General features: G+C 38.3%; 1 long non-coding RNA gene across 3 annotated transcripts in view; it reads right to left on the reverse strand.

Moving 5' to 3' along the window:
* Nucleotides 1-16,908, reverse strand: part of LOC108427105 — a 50,010-nt gene extending 33,102 nt beyond the window's left edge. Inside the window, exons 1-3 of one of the 3 annotated variants that reach the window (XR_005129128.1) lie at nucleotides 16,869-16,908; nucleotides 10,154-10,368; nucleotides 1,504-1,615 (exon numbers count right to left, since the gene is read on the reverse strand). This is a non-coding gene — a long non-coding RNA (uncharacterized LOC108427105). Of the gene's footprint in view, nucleotides 1-1,503; nucleotides 1,616-10,153; nucleotides 10,396-16,868 lie in introns of those variants that run through there. The other 2 variants (XR_005129127.1, XR_001857825.2) reach the window with 2 other exon arrangements.
* Between the last annotated feature and the right edge of the window lie 1,521 nt (nucleotides 16,909-18,429).

The raw sequence follows: 18,429 nt of genomic DNA on the forward strand, positions 1-18,429 counted from the left end.
AATCTGTGTCTGAATGTTGTAGTGATGGGGTGCAACTTGCCAGCATTCCTTGCAGTTTTTATTCATTTTCATTCATTTGTTGAAGTCTTTTTAGCAACATTTTCTGTTTTTGTCTTAATGTATTATTTCTACCTCATGATGAGTCTGAATTAATTTTACATCTTTTGATATTCTAACTGCTTCTAATTCTAATTGCTGAAGCACTGCTGAAGAGTCCTTCTCCAGCGTAACCTAAACAAAATCAACATCTACCACAGAGGTTTGATTGTTGTAGCAACACTTAAAACAGTTTTGGCTTATATTTTTGACACTCAGCACCTACAGGTCCACTCTGGGCAGTGTGGACCAAATGCAGTCAGGGGGGAGGTCTCCGAACAAACAGAGTGAATTCTGTTTAGCAGCCCCACAATACAAACTTAAACCACCATGTCATTTTGACCAAAAAAGATGCCATTTTGCTTCAAAATGCTTTGTTACAGTGGACAAAAGACTAATACACAAAATCTTGATCTTAAGGCCCATATCCTTCATATTACCTGTATTTTATTAGCCTTTTATGGTATTTGTGTTGTTTTATGTACCAAGAACGGTCATGCTTCATTGCTACATGACAGTGTTCCAACCTTTATCCCTTAGAATTAAACAGGCTTTTTTGGTTACGGTGCTTTTAAGTACTGATATATGTAAATGACATCTGTTCTGATTAGCTGCTTTCTACTGTGCCTCATTCAAAAGCAGTACAAGCTGACACACTCCTTATAAGGTCAGTGTGAATGGGTGGGGCTAAACTGCTGTACATCTAAAAGGCAGATAAACAGTTATATGCAAATATTTAAAAACCCCTGGTCACCTGCATGTTTTGTTGATTTTTAAGTGAAAATGAGCGAACTCATCCAGTACAATAAACAAACATAAATATGACATTTTTTCTGCAAATGGTAGTACATGATCTTCTAATAATTTGCTGAGGTTTAACAGACCAAATAAATAAACAAATAAATCAGTAAAACAGTATTCAACTTTTGCAGAGGGCATATTTTATGTTTGATCTTTTTTCCAGTATGTTTTATAAACATTGTGCATGGTGTTTGGTTTTTGTGACATCACAAAAACAAATTCAAAACGTGCTGTGCGAGGAATTCAGCCCTTTTGTTCTTTATTCTGCATACACCTAACACTGATTAATGTGCTATACACATAGTTCTGTTTACTAGTGTTTACTAAAAATAAAGGAGTCATAAAAGGCTCTTTATGTTTATTTTGGAAGGGGTGGTTCCCTAAAGAACTGGTTTTGTAAATGAGTGAGAGCGTGAATAACCTTTTCCAAGTTTAAAGAACCTTCACATTATGTATAGGTTCTGTACCAGGTAGAGGTTTCTACTGGAACCACGTGTCCAAGCCAAGAAATGTTTATGAACCTTTATTTTTAAGAATGCAGCCTCTATTAAGCAGAACATGTGTGTTTTTTCATAATAAAACAGTATTGATGCAGATTGTTTTTACCTGCTGTGTGGTTTATTCTTGAGTGCTGGACAGTACTGGATAGGGCAGGACAGTGCTGGATATGCACCATCACGAAGCAGGTGATGGGTGTCTTACTCCATTGAGGCACACACTAAAATAGTGAGAGAAAACAGCATTAATATGGATGTAATGTAATGAAAGGACATTGATACTTTGTAACTTTCCCTTTTTTAACAAACAGTAGAATTTTTATTGGTGGCCTTTTGTCCAGGATACTATTTCTCAGTGTTAGAAGAAAATACATCAGTATTAATGAATAATATGCCATTCATATTATCGATATTATCACATACCGATTGGCCCTATTTAAAAATATTTTTAAAACGATGAAACATATGATTTTACATCAGAAGACAGCAAAGATTTGTATAGATTACAGGTCATAGGTTTCATATTAAAATAAGCCTAATTTTATCCCCAACATAGTACAAAATACCCATTTACATAAGCAGAATAGCATAAGCATCTATAAGAGATTTTAAGGAGTGACCAGACAGATGGTGACATTTTGCTAAAAGGTTTTTTAAAGCATTTGCTGAAAACCTAACAAAGACACCAGTATATCACCAAACAAACACTGTTTCCAGTGACACTGTCAATATGCAGCCATCAAGGACATGTCCAACTGTACAACAGAACAAGTGCAAAGCAGTCAAATCACATGCAGTAATAATATAAGAAAGATCTCAAGAATCACATCTGAACCTACAATGTAAATACAGCTCACAGTGTAGTGATGGCTTAGATAATATGGACTATGTTCTTGATAAGCTGGAACACATTCATGCATTCAAGACATGAATAATCACAATTCAAATGTACCTCTAATCCTAAACCTGCAAAATCCAACTAAATGTGTTTGATTCCATGCATAAGCTGTCATGAAGCTAGCCTCGGCAAATTTGCACGTTCAGATAACAAATCTAATATTAGCTTTCACAATAAAAAGCGCACCTTAATCTTCTTTTCTAACATGAACAATATTGTATCACTCACACTCTCATTAATGGCTTGTGTTTAAAACCGAGTCTTACTGTAGACACTTCTTGTCCTCAGAAATGTAAACTCAAGCTATGTCTGGAAGTGTGTGTGTTAGCCTATAGAAAAGGGTACAATGCATTCACACACTGCACACAAGACGGCTGTGGACTGCAGCCACTGAAGCGTTTTAACACCCCTGAAGCTTTGTATGTTTAAGCCATTTGCCTGTAAATTATGACACAGTGTAGTTTCGAGTATTGCGAGACAAAATAATATGGGACATTGTATTAAAAGAGTACTCCAGCATTTTTCAGCATAACTCATCTGTATCATATGATCATTTTTCAGCATAACTCATAACACATCTGTATCATATGATCAGTTACCACAGACAGTTATTTTGACGTGTTTCCATGTAGCTAGTAAAAGAACAGAAAACATTGATTCAAACACACTTATGCTTCAGCACCTGCCCATTAGCTCCCATTAGTCATTGGGAGTCCTGTTCTTTTACTAAGCATGGAGAAATGCAGCGAAATGACTGTCTATGGTGAGTGACCATACACTATATGCAACAGATGTGGGGACTCAAGATCTCATATATCCAAAACTTTACAGGAGAAGGAAAAAACCCAACTTTGAAAGGAAGTTAGGACCTAGATTTAATTCCAAGTCATTTTGAAGGTCCTTTCATCATGAAATGTTAATGCAAAGTAAATAGCTGCTGGTATTTTCAAATTATGCCAAAAATGGAAAGCTACAAATATGCTGCAAGATACAAGGTGTTGTGACAGCAATTGTGTGTTCCAGGCCCTAAAATATACAGCCACTGTTTTCTTTCATTTCTCACTAAAAATGACTTTTTGCAACATAACAAGCCTATTTCCCTCTGCTCTGTTAGACAGAATACTCAACTAAACATCAGCAGACACTGGGATAAACAAGAGCTACTTAAAGTGTCCCCAATCACCTGTAAAGACAGCAAATGAAGAAAATAGCTGACCCAAAGAAGAAGAGTGCATCACTGCAACCCACCATTGACAAATATCATTGGTCAACAGGACACAGTCTTTACAACGATGGGAATGAAGACGAGGCATCAGCAGCCACTCAGCCCCAACCAAAACTGGGCCTCATCAGCACCGCTGACATTCAGTTACAGTCGCTGTCCATTCAGCACTGCTGACTGACCGCAGCCATAAAGCCACTCATTCTGCTTACTGACAGGCCATGATCGCGCTGGATGTGGACGTTGCGCGAAACAACACGCCGCTCCTCAAACCCACGTGACACGCGAGCCGCGCACCAATCGGGCCGCGCGCCTCCGTTAACCGTTTCGCTGCGGCGACTCAACTGAGGCAACAAACCACACAAAAGACTGATGCGCTAAATACCTGACTACAGTATAAACAGATATCAGCCGGCTATAAGGACCACATATGCACGTGCACGACCGTCGTGAACGCGCGCCACCTGCACAGTGCCAGAGGAAAAGGCTTCTCGCATCGCAGCCTGCGTACGTTTTCAAATACCACGCGTGGGGGTGGAGTAAACGCACGAGATGCACGAACTCTAATGATGATGATGATGATGTTGACGGTGATGATGTGCGGAACCCCCCCCCCCAAAGTCCTCCTCGTGCTGCTCGGTGTCCGTACCGAGCCCGAGCCTGAAGCGGCTCGCGCAGCCCCCAGTGAGCCTCGTGCTCCGCCGTGGATCTGTCGTGAAGCGCGTGGGCTCAGTTTCTACATTCGGTTCTCTAGCTTTATGATATTTCATAAACTCATACAGCTAGATAACCAAAGACAGAAACTAACCCGCCAGCGTTCTTAAAGGGGCCGCGCGCGCGCCGCACGCCGCCGTCGTGCTGGGTCACGTGGTGCCGCCGCACTTGCTGGCGTGCGAGATGCTCTCTCTCTCTCTCTCTCTCTCTCTCTCACACACACACACACGCGCGCGCACACACATACTAGCGCAGGCTCGAGCGTGGAGTTCAATGCTTAAATGTGGATGTCATATGGATGTGTTGTATAGGTGTGTGTGTGTGTGTGTGTGTGTGTGTGTGTGTGTGTGTGTGTGTGTGTATGAATATAAGTATATGTGTATATGTCCTTGTGTATATATGTGTGTATACACCAAATAATAGTTTTATGTGGCATGAACTGTAATATATATATATATATATATATATATATATATATATATATATATATATATATATAATCATATATAAATATAGACTGCAATACAGCCCTCTGTACTTTAACACACAAAGCATACCCAAGGACTCCATAAAACAGCAGCCAATCAGCACAAAGCAGGACCCAGCAAAGTTGGGAAGCTGTTACCAGCCTCAGCTATTTCCATCGCTATTATGCATCCAATTACTACAGGCTTTAAAACATAAGGCCGCCTATAAGCGAGGAACCGCACCATCTGCATCACATTCAGCCACCAAACTCTGCGATCGGCCCCATTACTTACACTCGTTTGCCTCTCAATGATGCGCATTCCTCTTCCTGTTAATCCAGCGCTCGGACCTACAGGCTTATTGTAGCGCGGCCTGAATAAACTCTTGTTTCTTTCCTCAGCCTTGATGACGAGCACTTTCAGGACGGAGTGCACGAGCCACAGCAAGTGCACTCACACCGTACACTCTCCAGTGTCCCCGCCTCTCTCTCTCTCACACACACATACACTCTCTCTCTCTCTCTCTCTCTCACACACACACACACACACACCACTCACTCCCTCTGTCTGAATTACAAAGCCTCCTTTAGAATCCCCTACATTACGTGAAGCCAAGTAATCTGATTTTATTACAATGCAGTGCAGCTAAACAGATAAACAGATACAGTCATTAAGGTTTCTACATCTCAACCTGATGATCTGGACCATGTGCTCTATGAGGTTCCTGCTCTGGAGGCGCGTGAGAAATCGTGTTGAACGCTGGTGATTATCATGACAATGAGATTAGTACAGTGAGGGCGCTATGGAAATATCAGTGCGCCTATGTGAGCACGTAGCGTCCGCTATAGGCGTGAGGTTTTAGCGCCATAATCCTACGTGCATACCATCCTTCCTGAACCGGATTCTGGACCTTGCTACACATCTAAAAATGATGGTTCTTCAAGGGTTCTTTAGTCAAGCCAATGGTATTCTTTAGGACCAGTGTTCCGTATGTCATGCTTAAACGTTTGTTTTTTGTTTTTTTTGCATGGTGAAATGGTTCTTCAGATTGATGGATTATGTGTTCTATACAGCACCATAAAGGTTCTTCTATTGTTACAAGTTTGACATTCTAACAACAGCAGAACCCTTTTAATGCTATGTAGAGCCATTTTTAAAATTCTTCATCAATCTGTAGAACAATTTCAGCATGCAAACGTATAATGGTTCAAATAAAACCATTCTCTCTCTCTCTCTCTCTCTCTCTCTCTCTCTCTCTCTCTCTCTCTCTCTATATATATATATATATATATATATATATATATATATATATATAAGAGGCTGTTTAGAAGTTTTGTAGGCACTTTAGTAGGCACTGATTTTGATGGTGATATGATATCAGTATGAACGTATGATGTGTATTTCAGGTCTTTCAAGCTAAACTAAATTGTTCTTTTCCTCTAGATCAACTCATAAACGCCTCACACTCACATACATGCATTCATAAGCATGCTCGTAGGCTTGTACCCACAATGCAATCTTCCTCGGCTGCTTACGTCTGATTTACAAAATGGAATGAACCACAGAAGGCGCGAGGGGGTGTGTGGTGCCCATCAGCACACAGTGACAGTCATACTGTAGGCCACACAGGCCTTGCTTACTATTTGTGACATATTTATGATACCTTTCTGCAAAAGACTTTCTGCAAACAACGCATGCGCCTATTTTTTCCCCAGCGACTATGGGGGTCTTTTAAACGTGTAAAACGTGTTTATTTTATAGCATAAGATTCAGGCTGGACTGGAACCCAGAAAAGGCACGTGCAGAGGATAAAATTGGTAAGGTATTATATTTAAGCGTCTGATATCTGATAAGAAAATACTCCTTAATACATACTCCATGTTTCATTCACCATCCATAATTACACCAAACTCAATATATACCCCATACAGTATATACACCATACATACTCCATACATATACTCAGCATATACCTCATACATACTCCATGCGCTCCATGTGTAGTGAATTAATACACCCTGGATATACTATATATATACACGTTGTAATAAAGCGGAAACTGTAAACCAATGAGTTTATTAATGATTCTGTAAAGCACTGAAATATATGTTTAAGCTGCTGTAATACTACATTCCCACGCCACCCTGCTTTTACCTCGATTAAATAAATGAGCATCTTACACTGTCAGAAATAAAAGTGCTATGCAGGTACATGATTCATTGATCAAGGTACAAACAATGTAAGTCTACCCTCAAAGGTGCAACAGCAGTTTTAAGGTCCAATTGTGTACCTTAAATAAGTTTTTCCTAGTGGAAAAGTAAATATTTCTATCTTTTTATAAACTAATGTTTTAAAGAGAACAATAAAATAAAAAAGGCTGGAGACGAGATGGGGGGTGTGGAGTCAGTACAGCTTAGAAAATATCATTTCAGTGGATTATGGTACAATTATGTTCCCTGACTAAAGGTACTGAGATGTACCCCTGAGGGTTCCACCACAGTGACAGGAATGGTTCTGTCCCAGTGACAGTGTCGTACCTTTTTTTCTGAGAGTGTGCTTTTTCAGTTTTTAAATATTAAACTTAAATTATCTTAAAGAGTTTTGTCAGGTTTTCTGGAATGACGAGACAATATACTGTACAGTTACACAGTGATTGATTTAGAAATAATGTATTATCATTGTGTGTGCGTGTGTGTGTGTGTGTGTGTGTGTGTGTGTGTGTGTGTGTGTGTGTGTGTGTGTGAGGTGTATTGCACAGTGGAGTATGTGTAATGTAGCATATTCCAATGAGTTACACAGATTTTACATTTATTTTACTTATTTTCATGACTGTAATTTATTTAGGTTGAAATTCGTTTTTAATCACGAGTGAAATATAAAGCAGATGATTTTTAAAATGAAATATAGCTATTTTATCTTTTTTTTGTACTTTTGAATCTGATATATCTTTGTCACCGTTATTATATTTAACCATTATTACACAGTTATTTACGCAAACACTTAAGTTCCACCAGAGAACCAGTTGTGACGAAACAGTGTATTTTACGCTAAAATGACCAAATGTCTTCAGTAAAGTTGTTTATAGCCGGACTTGTTCAGGTTAGGTTCACTTAGTGCATTATTACTGTCTGAAATCTGAGGCCCTTTGAGAGGCTTTAGAAAACAGTAGTTCTAAAATCTAAACGGTGTAGGAGAGTGTCCTACAGCCGAGACCGAGACTGAGTATCTGAGAAAATTTCCAACTGTATTTATAGATTTATTTACAGACTTGGCGTTTTTTGCAAAGAGAACAGGAAAAAAGAAAGAAGGTTCTAGACTCTTTGAGGATTATCTCATCTGCCGTGCACATTTCTTGTATTGCCTTCCAGTGAAGAAATATTTTAACAATACTAATAATAATAATAATAATAATAATAATAATCCTCTACCTGTTGATTCCCGTGACGTGTATTAATTAGAAATGGAAGAAGTAGGTTTCCTAAAGAAGCCATTGTTTTGTAAATGTGTGTAAATGAATCCTGACCTGCTCACTGAACGTTCACATTACAGCTTACCGATCATTGTAAGTCTAAAAAAAATCAAACCTAGTAGGCTGAAGCAGAACGCAGTCAGGACTCAGGTGGGCCACACGGTGGGCTTGGCGGAGATGCGTTAAGCTGCTGCAGGAGCGCTGTCCTCGGTGCTGAAGCCGAGAACATATGAACACACCTTCACATTACAGCAGCTTATCAGCCCATCTTACACACCATCAGAGAGCAGATCAGAGGATAAGAACTGCGCGCGCGAAATCTGATAAGAGGAGAACATTAATACGCAGAAATACAGATCGCAGCGCGAGACTGCAGACTACCTCTGAAAAGCTCCTTAACGGTTTATCTTTAAATTATGTGTGTGTGTGTGTGTGTGTGTGTTTGTGTGAGTGTGTGCGTGTGATTTTGTGTGTGTGTGTGTGTTTGTGTAATTGTGTGTGTGTGTGTGTGTTTGTGTGTGTGTGAGTGTGTGCGCGTGATTTTGTGTGTGTGTGTTTGTGTAATTGTGTGTGTGTGTGTGATTGTGTGTTTGTGTATGTCTGTGAGTGTGTATTTGTGTAATTGTGTGTGTGAGTGTGTTTATGTGTGTGCGGTTTATCTTTAAATGATGTGTGTGTGTGTGTGTCTGTGTGTGTGTGTGTGTTTCAAGAGCCAAAAGAGAAGAACCTGGATTCACAATTTTGAAGTTACGGAAAGGTATATATATCTTCCTTTCTTTCTTTCTCTCTTTCTTTGTTTAGTTTAGTTTTACTTATACGTCCTGCTATTATGCAGTTTATATATATATATATATATATATATATATATATATATATATATATATATTATATTTCTGTAAATAAAGCAGGCCTTAATGCAGCAACACGCTAAAAAACGGTGAATGTATTTTACTAAACATGCACCTTAAAATTCACTGTTTTTCTTCTTCTGGAGCTTTGGGGCCTTTTGTTTTTTAACACCTGTTGCTCTTTAGTGGTCATTTAGGGGTACCAAATCCTTCAAATTAAGCAAAATATACAACATGATCTTTAAAAATAAGTGTAAGAACATCTTTCATACAAGTCATGATATTCACTGACATATCCGATTTACACAGTAATGCATTAAAGTATTGCCTCATGTAAATCATATATATATATATATATATATATATATATATATTCAGCAATAAAAGTGTCCAACAAGACCATGAAAACCCTCGACTCGGTCACAACCCGTCTATTTCTTTTGTTCCCCTCTCCAAAAAAAACTGTCTCTGAAAGAGGCCTGAGAAAAAAAATCTTCCCACAAACAAGTGACCGAGAAAAATTAGCCCCAAAGAAAGAAGTCAACATCAAGTTCAACAGCGAGCTGTTCTCATTAGCATGAGAATACCGGCGCATTCCCTGCACATCGCTCACTCAGCGCAGGCCTGGAGGAAAGAAAGGTCCGGAGCTACCAGAGGGTCCAGTAGGTCCAACAGGCCTTATTACTGCGCACTAACACGAGAGCGGCTTCAGTACCGCCGCTGGAACTCGCAGTTCAGGCGCGTTTCTATTCAGGCGTCCATTGTTTTTACTTACAAGGCCGAGTGAAGTGTAATTCAGCGTAATTCAGCAGTAAGAACAGTGTGATCGGCGGGGCTTCGCTGTGTTAGTGTTCGTACTCTAATTTTAATTTTAGCCCTAAAATAACTAGCGAGTATGCTAATGCGCCCGTTTGTTTGTTTGTTAGTTTTTTATGCAAAAGACCTCGCATCCAAAAAAAGGAGTGACACTCATGAAACAGCTGCTTTTGTCAGAGTAATTACTGCCTGTGAGGAATAAGAATAAATGCACAAGGCTGCTAAACTGTTAGCGCTGTAAAGACGCGCAGACGCTCGCTGCTCCGTACCGGAGCTGAAAGTGGGCGCGCGCTAGCGCAGAGAGAGTGGAGCGCGTGGAGCTCACCGGGTCCTGCCTGGCTGAAGGATCCGTGATCGCAGGCGCGCGACTCCCGCACGAGCGCGGAAAGCCCGCGGGTTCGGCTCCTCCGAGCTTCCGCTTCCAACTTCTTCTTTACTTCCTTCCCCTTTCCGTCGATTTACGTCCGTTTCTGAAAGCGATGCAGCGAGAAAGAGAGAGAGAAAGAGAGGGAGGGAGAGAGAGAAAGAAAGAGAGAGAGACTGACTGGGTGAGCGCGCGAGGGAATGAAATGGAAAGCGAGAGGGGAGGAGGATAGAGAGAGAGAGGAGGTGGGAGAGAGAGAGGGTGGGAGAGAGAGGGGAGGAGGGAGGTGGAGAAGGAGGGAGGGAGGAGGGAGAGAGCGACCCATCAATCGTGAGCGAGACGGAATATTTCAGAAAAATCAGAAAACCTGAGAGCCAGAGATTCAAGACTCAAGCAGCACTGACTCAACTGATTCAACGGAAAAGGCCTCGCTGGATCACCGCTTTACTTCACGGCAGTGCTCGAGCAGAGTCCCCTCAAACTAACCGGCACCGTTCGGTTCTTATTTCCATGCTATTTATTTATTGAATGGCAGCTTAGCAGAAAACTATATGGAGAGCAGCATCAATAGGGCCGACACACACACTCGCATACACACACACATACACACACACACACTTATACATATTCAACTGCTCAGAGTGATACAGCGTTTACAACAGCTCGGCTATCTTGAATGTTACGACTTGTAAAATTATGACTCCTCCTCATTTTTCCTTCACTCTCCTGTAAAAATCTCCCATTCGACCCAATCAAAACAGGCGAGTTGAGCGTTTCTAATTCCGCGCTCATAAGCGCTCTTAAAGAGGCTCTCGAGCCTCTTTTTCCCCCCACTCGTATTCCGGCAAGCCACGCCCTACTGCACTGACATTGGCTACTGGCGTCCCTTCTCCTTTGCCTGGATTGGCTAGTAGATCGTACTCGCTAGTGCAACGGCCAGCGTTTCAGTACGAGGTCCCAGCCAATCCCAGCGCAGGAGGGCGGGGTTTCCTGAATATGGGTGGGAAAGAAAATGACGCTGGTTGGCGAAGGCCCGCTGTTCCACGATCAGCGCGGCAGATTCAAAACGTAATGGGTTTAGGAGCCGCTCCGAGCGGAACATTTCAAACCCTCAACCAGGACAAACAAAGCCAGTGAAAACACGCCTCTTTAGTGCCTACGGATTCATTTCTTCCCCTCATTAAGAAAATGAAATGCAAACGTTTGGAATGTCTTCTGAGCGATCTTGCTGCTGTAGCATGTGACGTTCTTATATATTTGCACGTTGGGGGAAATTTAATTGAGGCACATTTTTTAAGCAAATTTGTTTTCTAAGTTTGCGTTTTTTTTGAGGGAATCGTGTAAAATCGAGGCTGTATTAAAAAAAAAAACTCGCAGTAAATGTTGAGTGAAAGCTCAGAAGAGATCTTGTCTCATCTGCAGAGATGCAGCCCATCGAGGAAAATACTGAACAGTAAATACGCAAAAATAAATAAATAAACAAATTACACACACACACACACACATATATATATATATATATATATATATATATATATATATATATATATATATATATATATATATATAAGCAACACACTGCGGATTAAGCTGCAGTGAACACAGATCAACCTCTTTTTTAAAGGTATAAGCAAAGCCACCGCGTGCCAGTTCACTAATACATGCTATGGTGATTAACGACCCAGAAAAAAAACATAAAGAAAATGAGATTTTTCTACATTTCTTTGAAAACCAGTATGAACAAGCAGACACGAATGCAGACATGTTCAGTGGGCACTTCTGCAGCCCGACCACCAGCTGAAGCAAAAAAGGCTTTCCTTCTCCTTCATGCTCACCCACATTATATGTAATGCACGCATTTGGCTCTATAAATCGAGTTATTAAATACTGCGTCTTTATCGCTAATATTATTTTCATTTAATTCTGTACTTACATTGCTGCTTATTACAGTAGCAAAACCTTATTATGCACTAGCAAAACCTAGTTTTTTTCTTCTTCAAACTGTTTGCAGATGTAAGACTCATTTGTAAACTCTATTGAGAACATATATATATATATATATATATATATATAGATAGATAGATAGATAGATAGATAGATAGATAGATAGATAGATAGATAGATTTTTTTTGTTCCATCACTTCAATGTAATGAGGTGGGCGAACTTTGATCTTGTTTTCCCATTAATTAATCAACGATTTTAAAAAAGCAGTACAATTTTCGGCGTTTCTGAAATCAATACTTGTTCTAAGCGTTTAAAATCTGATTGACAAAGTAAACACGTGCGTCGCTGTTTCCAGTCTACACGTATGTCCTCATTAATGACTTTGACCTCCAGCCTTTTTCATCATCTTCTTAACCTTCAACCTCAGCTTAAAGGCATTTTCACGTCACATGTTCGCTGTTAGTATCGCGTAAAACACTGAACAGCGACCAACAGCCACTACTGTATAATTATAAGAGGAGAACACTGTCCTCCGATCTCTGCCACGTAACGCCTTCGTCGTTTGGCTTAAGGTGATGGTGATTTTTTTCTTTTTAATACGAATAAATGAGGTACAAATTTGAACCATTTTGTGATACCACTCGAAATTAGAAAAATATTTTTAAATATTTTCTTTTTTTTTAATATTCTCTTTATTTTCTTCATTTGTTCACTTGTTAATTTCGCTCTCGTTCAGTATCTTAACCTTCAACAATGCTCTGTCATTTACTGCCAGTAGAAAGTCCATTTACGTTTAAATACGTCATTTTCACTTGTACCTGTTTTTAGACTGGACCTTGTCATCGAGTATCATTTTGTATCCTTATTTTGTAAAGCTTATGTTGTGGCGCTGTCGAGCTGATTAACAATCAACGCGCAGAAAGTGCGTAAATTAACGCGTAAATAACGTACAGCAACGTTCCCACACCTAAAAGTTATTGAAATATCACAATAGCTAAATCTCTAAAATGCTCCATTGTAAGTACATTAGCAGCAAGAAAGTGCACATCATGAATAAAAATAACCATAAATATCTATAATATTTCAGTGCAGTGCGGTGATTGGCCCCCTTTTCTTTTTTACCTTCGTGGCTCGTTTGTTATGATGCAGCTGGAAAGAATGTGTTAGCTCTAATATTTTAAAACACTAAATAAAAGGTAAAATGGAATTCATAGTAAATAAGTAACATAACAGAAGCTCTCTGCTTATTTTTGAACTTATTTCTGCCTTGGTCTACACGTGATATTCTCTATTGGCATGTATAATATGCTCTTCAGTAGGTGCTGCAGTATCTACCTGCTGCTGCTGCTCAGTGTTGCTTCCCTGCCAGCTTGGCTGACCACCCACCTTTATTAATCTGCATATTAATCTTTCTGAAATATCAGTATGCATATGAAACCACGGCAGCACCTGCACTTTGTGTGAGTTCCTGCCACGAAGCGTTTAACGCAGAGATTGCCTAAAGCAATGCATTCATATTCTCTTCTTCAGCTGACCTGTACAGCCTGCACCTGTGCGTTCACATCCAAGAGTGCAGCCATTAAACCACTTATGTGTGATCAATAGACAACTTCATAGCTCTTCACTGACCACTTTACTATATCCCAGCTGCCCAGCATTCAAGCAATCACAAAATGATTTGCTAAGTAATCACTCTCAATGTCATTACTAACTTATTACATAGTAATGACATTGTAATTACAGAAGCATGTATGTTTAATAGTGTAAATGTCTTTGAGTGACGTCAACCCATGTTAGAATTTCAGTCTAAGCTTGTCTGCAGTCTGTAGAACAGTAAAAGTAAAGGGATATAATATTATGTAAGCTACAGTAAAGAGCATTTTATATCAGGTGACTAATTTTATAAAGCATTTCTATTTCCAAGGTACAGGCCAAGGTATTTTGTTCAAAAGTTAGCTCAACCATCCATTGGTGCCTATAAGGGTAAAATTTAGATCACTTCTCTTTAAAAAGACACAATAATAATAATAATAATAATAATAGCTCAAGGCATCCATTATTAATAGGTGTAGTATGAATTGTAATTATTGATAGGTGGCAGAAAGTGATGATAGATGAGAGAAAGTGCACGCACACACACACACACACACCACACACACACATACACACACACACACACACACGCACACACACACATATATATATATATATATATACACATATATGAAATGAGATGATGTTATTTGGAACGCACTGTAAAAATAGTGAGTCACAGTTTTTAATGCCACAGTCCATATTAACACTTAGAGATGGATGAATGAAGAAAAATATGTGAACAGTGTAGGGGAAATGAGCAGAGCTATTTTCTAAAAGAGGAAAAAAGAGCAAAAGAGCTAAGAGTATCTGCATTAAACAGAAATGTGATTTGAATTTGGTTTGAAGTGACTAATCAAGTGTATCTTACTCAGTTTACCTTGTTTACAGCTGCATTTCTAACATTATTGTAAAGAATGGATGCACATTTTATCACAGTGTTGTTACTAACTCTGATTGCAGAGAATTGTGGTGAATGGCTCAAATTTGTGTGCTTGCTCTGAGCATTAAGTGGGACAGGATCAAAGCTAATGGTCTATGGAGATTCTCTAATGAAACAAGGGGGGCTATGAGTCTCTCCAGGTCTCCTGTATTGTTTTATGGAGCCTCTTATTATAGAAACTCTGTAGACCAGTAAAGAAACAAATCAGAGTTTAATAAACAGATGTGTGTAAAACTGTAATAATAAAATAGAAACTATAGGATTATGATTCTTAGGAATCTGGCTTGGATGTATGGTTTCAGGAGAAACCTTTAATTGATAAAGAAGCTTTACATAATGGAGAGATTTAAATAGGTTTACACTCACACCTCATTTAAAAAATGGTTCTTTAAAGAACCACCCATTGAAAAGTTCTTTAGGACCAAAAGTGGTCCTTCACTGCAAGAGTGGTTTGAATGGTTTTAGGAGATACCTTTGACATGGCATAGAACTTTTACACTATGTGGAGGTCATCCATAAAAAAACACATAGCAAGGTTCTTTACACCAAAACCCTTTTTAATGAGTGTTCCTAAAAACATTATATATATATATATATATATATATATATATATATATATATATATATATATATATATATATATATATAATACATTATACTTTTTATTAATACCTGAAATATATTGTAGTTATCTTTAATACTATAAAATGTTTGCAGTATCATTATATTATATTATATTATATTATATTATATTATATTATATTATATTATATTATATTATATTATATTAATGTATAAATGTGCGGTAAGATTCCTGTATTCCATAGAATTACATAGGAATTTCCAAAGGAATCTCATAGGAATTCCTGTTGTATATGATTCTTCTTCCAAGAACTTTCAAACACAGAAGCTCCCAAATCCTATCTGACGTAATCTATTATTCAAAGTCTATGGGAATGTAGGATTAATGCAGCTACATTCACTTTTTCTTTTACCGATATTCATATGACCCCCAGAATTTGACACTGATCCAATCTTTCACCTGCAAACAGTGTATTTTTCTATAAAGGAATAAAAAAGGCAGGTAGTTCATACTTGGCTGTAGCTGAAGTTCTAACATCATCAACATCCAGCACGTATTCATTTGAAGCCTATTTTCAAACGTCACAATTCACTGTGTGACACATCTCATTGAATCATGACGAGTCGCTTGATCTTCCCTGATGCTGGTCTGCCTCTAGAGTGCTACAGAACACTACTGAGCAGAGTAATACTTTCTACTCATTGCACGATTCTTACAGGACATTTCACAACACTGCTGAAAACAAAGACAAAGCTACAGCAGAGAAAGGCCTGAGACACTGTCTATGCACTTTACACCATACATGGAGCACCAATACTGGAACACAGACAGGGGGTCTTTCAAAGTTAAATGTGAATTACACACACCCAGCCTGAATGAATTAAGCAAAGCACCCATCCATCACTGAATTGAGCTGCTTTTCAGACCACAGTGAATTAATGCAGGGCTCTGCATGAACAGCATGGAAGATAAAACAACTTTTACATTTACTTCTTACATCCTGATACCAGAATTTCACTCACTTTTCTTTGCAGACAACATTTAAGATTAGCTCAAATGAACACATTCTTAAAATGGCTAAAGTTGACATTAAAATTCAGCTAATAATTAGTGAGCATTCAATTTTGGCTAAAGTTAATTTTAAAGTTTGTTAAAATTAGTGAACATACAAATTTGGTGAAAGTTAACATTAAAATTTTGCTAAAATGCGCAAACATTCAAATTTAGCTGAAGTTAATGTTTAAAGTTTGCAAAATGAGTGAACATTTAAATTTGGCTAAAGTTAACATTTAAGGTTAACCAAAATTAACGAACATTCAAATTTAGCCATACTCAACATTTAAAGATAGCTAAAATTAGCAAGCATTCAAATTTAACCAAGTTTAACACAAAGCTAGCTGAATATTTCAGTTGAAGTTAGTTATGTTAGCTAATATTTAAAGTAAACTACAGCAATAACACTTGTGAAAATTAAGAAAACAAATGAACAAATTAACAAAGAACAAAAGCTTTGTGCTTTATTGTTAATGTTTTTGAGTTGGCCCTCAATCAATAAAAATGAAAAATAAATGTAAAGTAGAAATGCAGTAACATGTTTAAAAGATGAACTTACAGAGGGTCTTAGAGGAGCTGTGAGTTGTCTCCAGGCTTTGAGAAAAGAGGAAGAGTGTGTCTGTGCTCTCGCCTTTTAATTGAAGGCAGGCGGGAGAGTATGGAAATGAGGGCTGACACTAAGTTGTGCATGATAATAGCTGGGGCCAAACTGCGCCTCCGTTCCCAGGAGGTCAAGTTCAAGCTCAAGTCCCACGTCCCTGCAGCAACCTGTGGGCCAGGCGAGCCCTTAGAGCCTGCGCTCAATGAGAAGAGTTACTGTGGTTCAGGATGTTTCAGTAGTCATAATCATCACCAAGAGGAATGCCAAAATAATGGAAACTGTTCATTCATATTCATAATAAGGCTTTGAGATTTTAATTTTTTGTGTTTTATATCTTTAATGTAAAGAGAAACTTTCAAAACAGATGTGTTAAACATGTGGCATTTTTAACACATCTGGGCAACATTTTTTTGTTATCAATGTTAACACTAATGTGGGACCATATTCAGTTGTTTAAAGATGTGTTATAATATCAACAATACAAAAAAAGTGCTATTTTTACACAGTTCTGATTATGTGGATTAAATTTCACGCTCATTGTAATATAATAAGCAACACAAATGTCCCTTTGCATTATAATAGAGATAAACATGAATGAAGAAAACTAGTCAATGTCTTTGTGCCATAAAACTATTTTCACATTCTTATTAATCATGTTTGATTAAGCTTGCTTCCAGCACTTTTCCCATTCAAGCTTAACTCAATGTTGTAATGGTTAAAAATATGGGACGTGTTACTGTTGTTACATTCAGGCGTTTACATTTTTAGAACATTATGGTCGTATTATTATTACATATAGGCAGCATGTCGCTGTTATCAGAACAAAATCTCATATCTCCATTTTTGTCGTTTTTCAGTTTTTGATGTAATTTGAAAAGGCCTGTTGCCCATTACACAGTGTGGAAACTTCATAATAAACGGACCAAAAGAAACGACTCAAAATGACTTGAAAAAAGTCTAGTTCCATTGACTTCCATTGAAAGTAAACAATGTTTTTAACTTCTCCTGTCAAGTTACCATTTTAGAGATATAAGGTTTGTTATGTGGAATATGGGTACTTTAAATTAGCTTTCACTATTACATTTAGCAACTGACAGTAAACTAGACTATTGCTTATGTAAAAGCTGTACATCCCACTGTTATACACTCCAAAATAAGCCTTGGACTGGGCTGTCATTCATAATGCAGAATCACAAATAAAAGTGTAATTTCACCAAATGTAACTTAAGCAGTGCTCATAGGTGTGAGAATTTTGGAAGTGGTTTAGATTATGTTTAACAATTTTGTTTTATAAGCATAATGTAATGGTGTACACTGTGGGAGGCCCAGCTCAACTGGACTGAAGGTTTTAAAAGTGTAATAAAAAAAAAACAGTGTAATTAATCTGTATCCGTAGGCATCCATTGGGCTAAATTTGGTAAGTAGAGCAGTTTTCATTTCATAATTATGACGTAGTGGCAGTATTGAGTTTCAATACAGCTTAAGCCAGAGTAGGATGGACTAAATTAGCCTTACATGA

The sequence above is a fragment of the Pygocentrus nattereri genome, chromosome 19 (genome assembly GCF_015220715.1).
Source record: "Pygocentrus nattereri isolate fPygNat1 chromosome 19, fPygNat1.pri, whole genome shotgun sequence".
Lineage (NCBI taxonomy): Eukaryota > Metazoa > Chordata > Actinopteri > Characiformes > Serrasalmidae > Pygocentrus > Pygocentrus nattereri.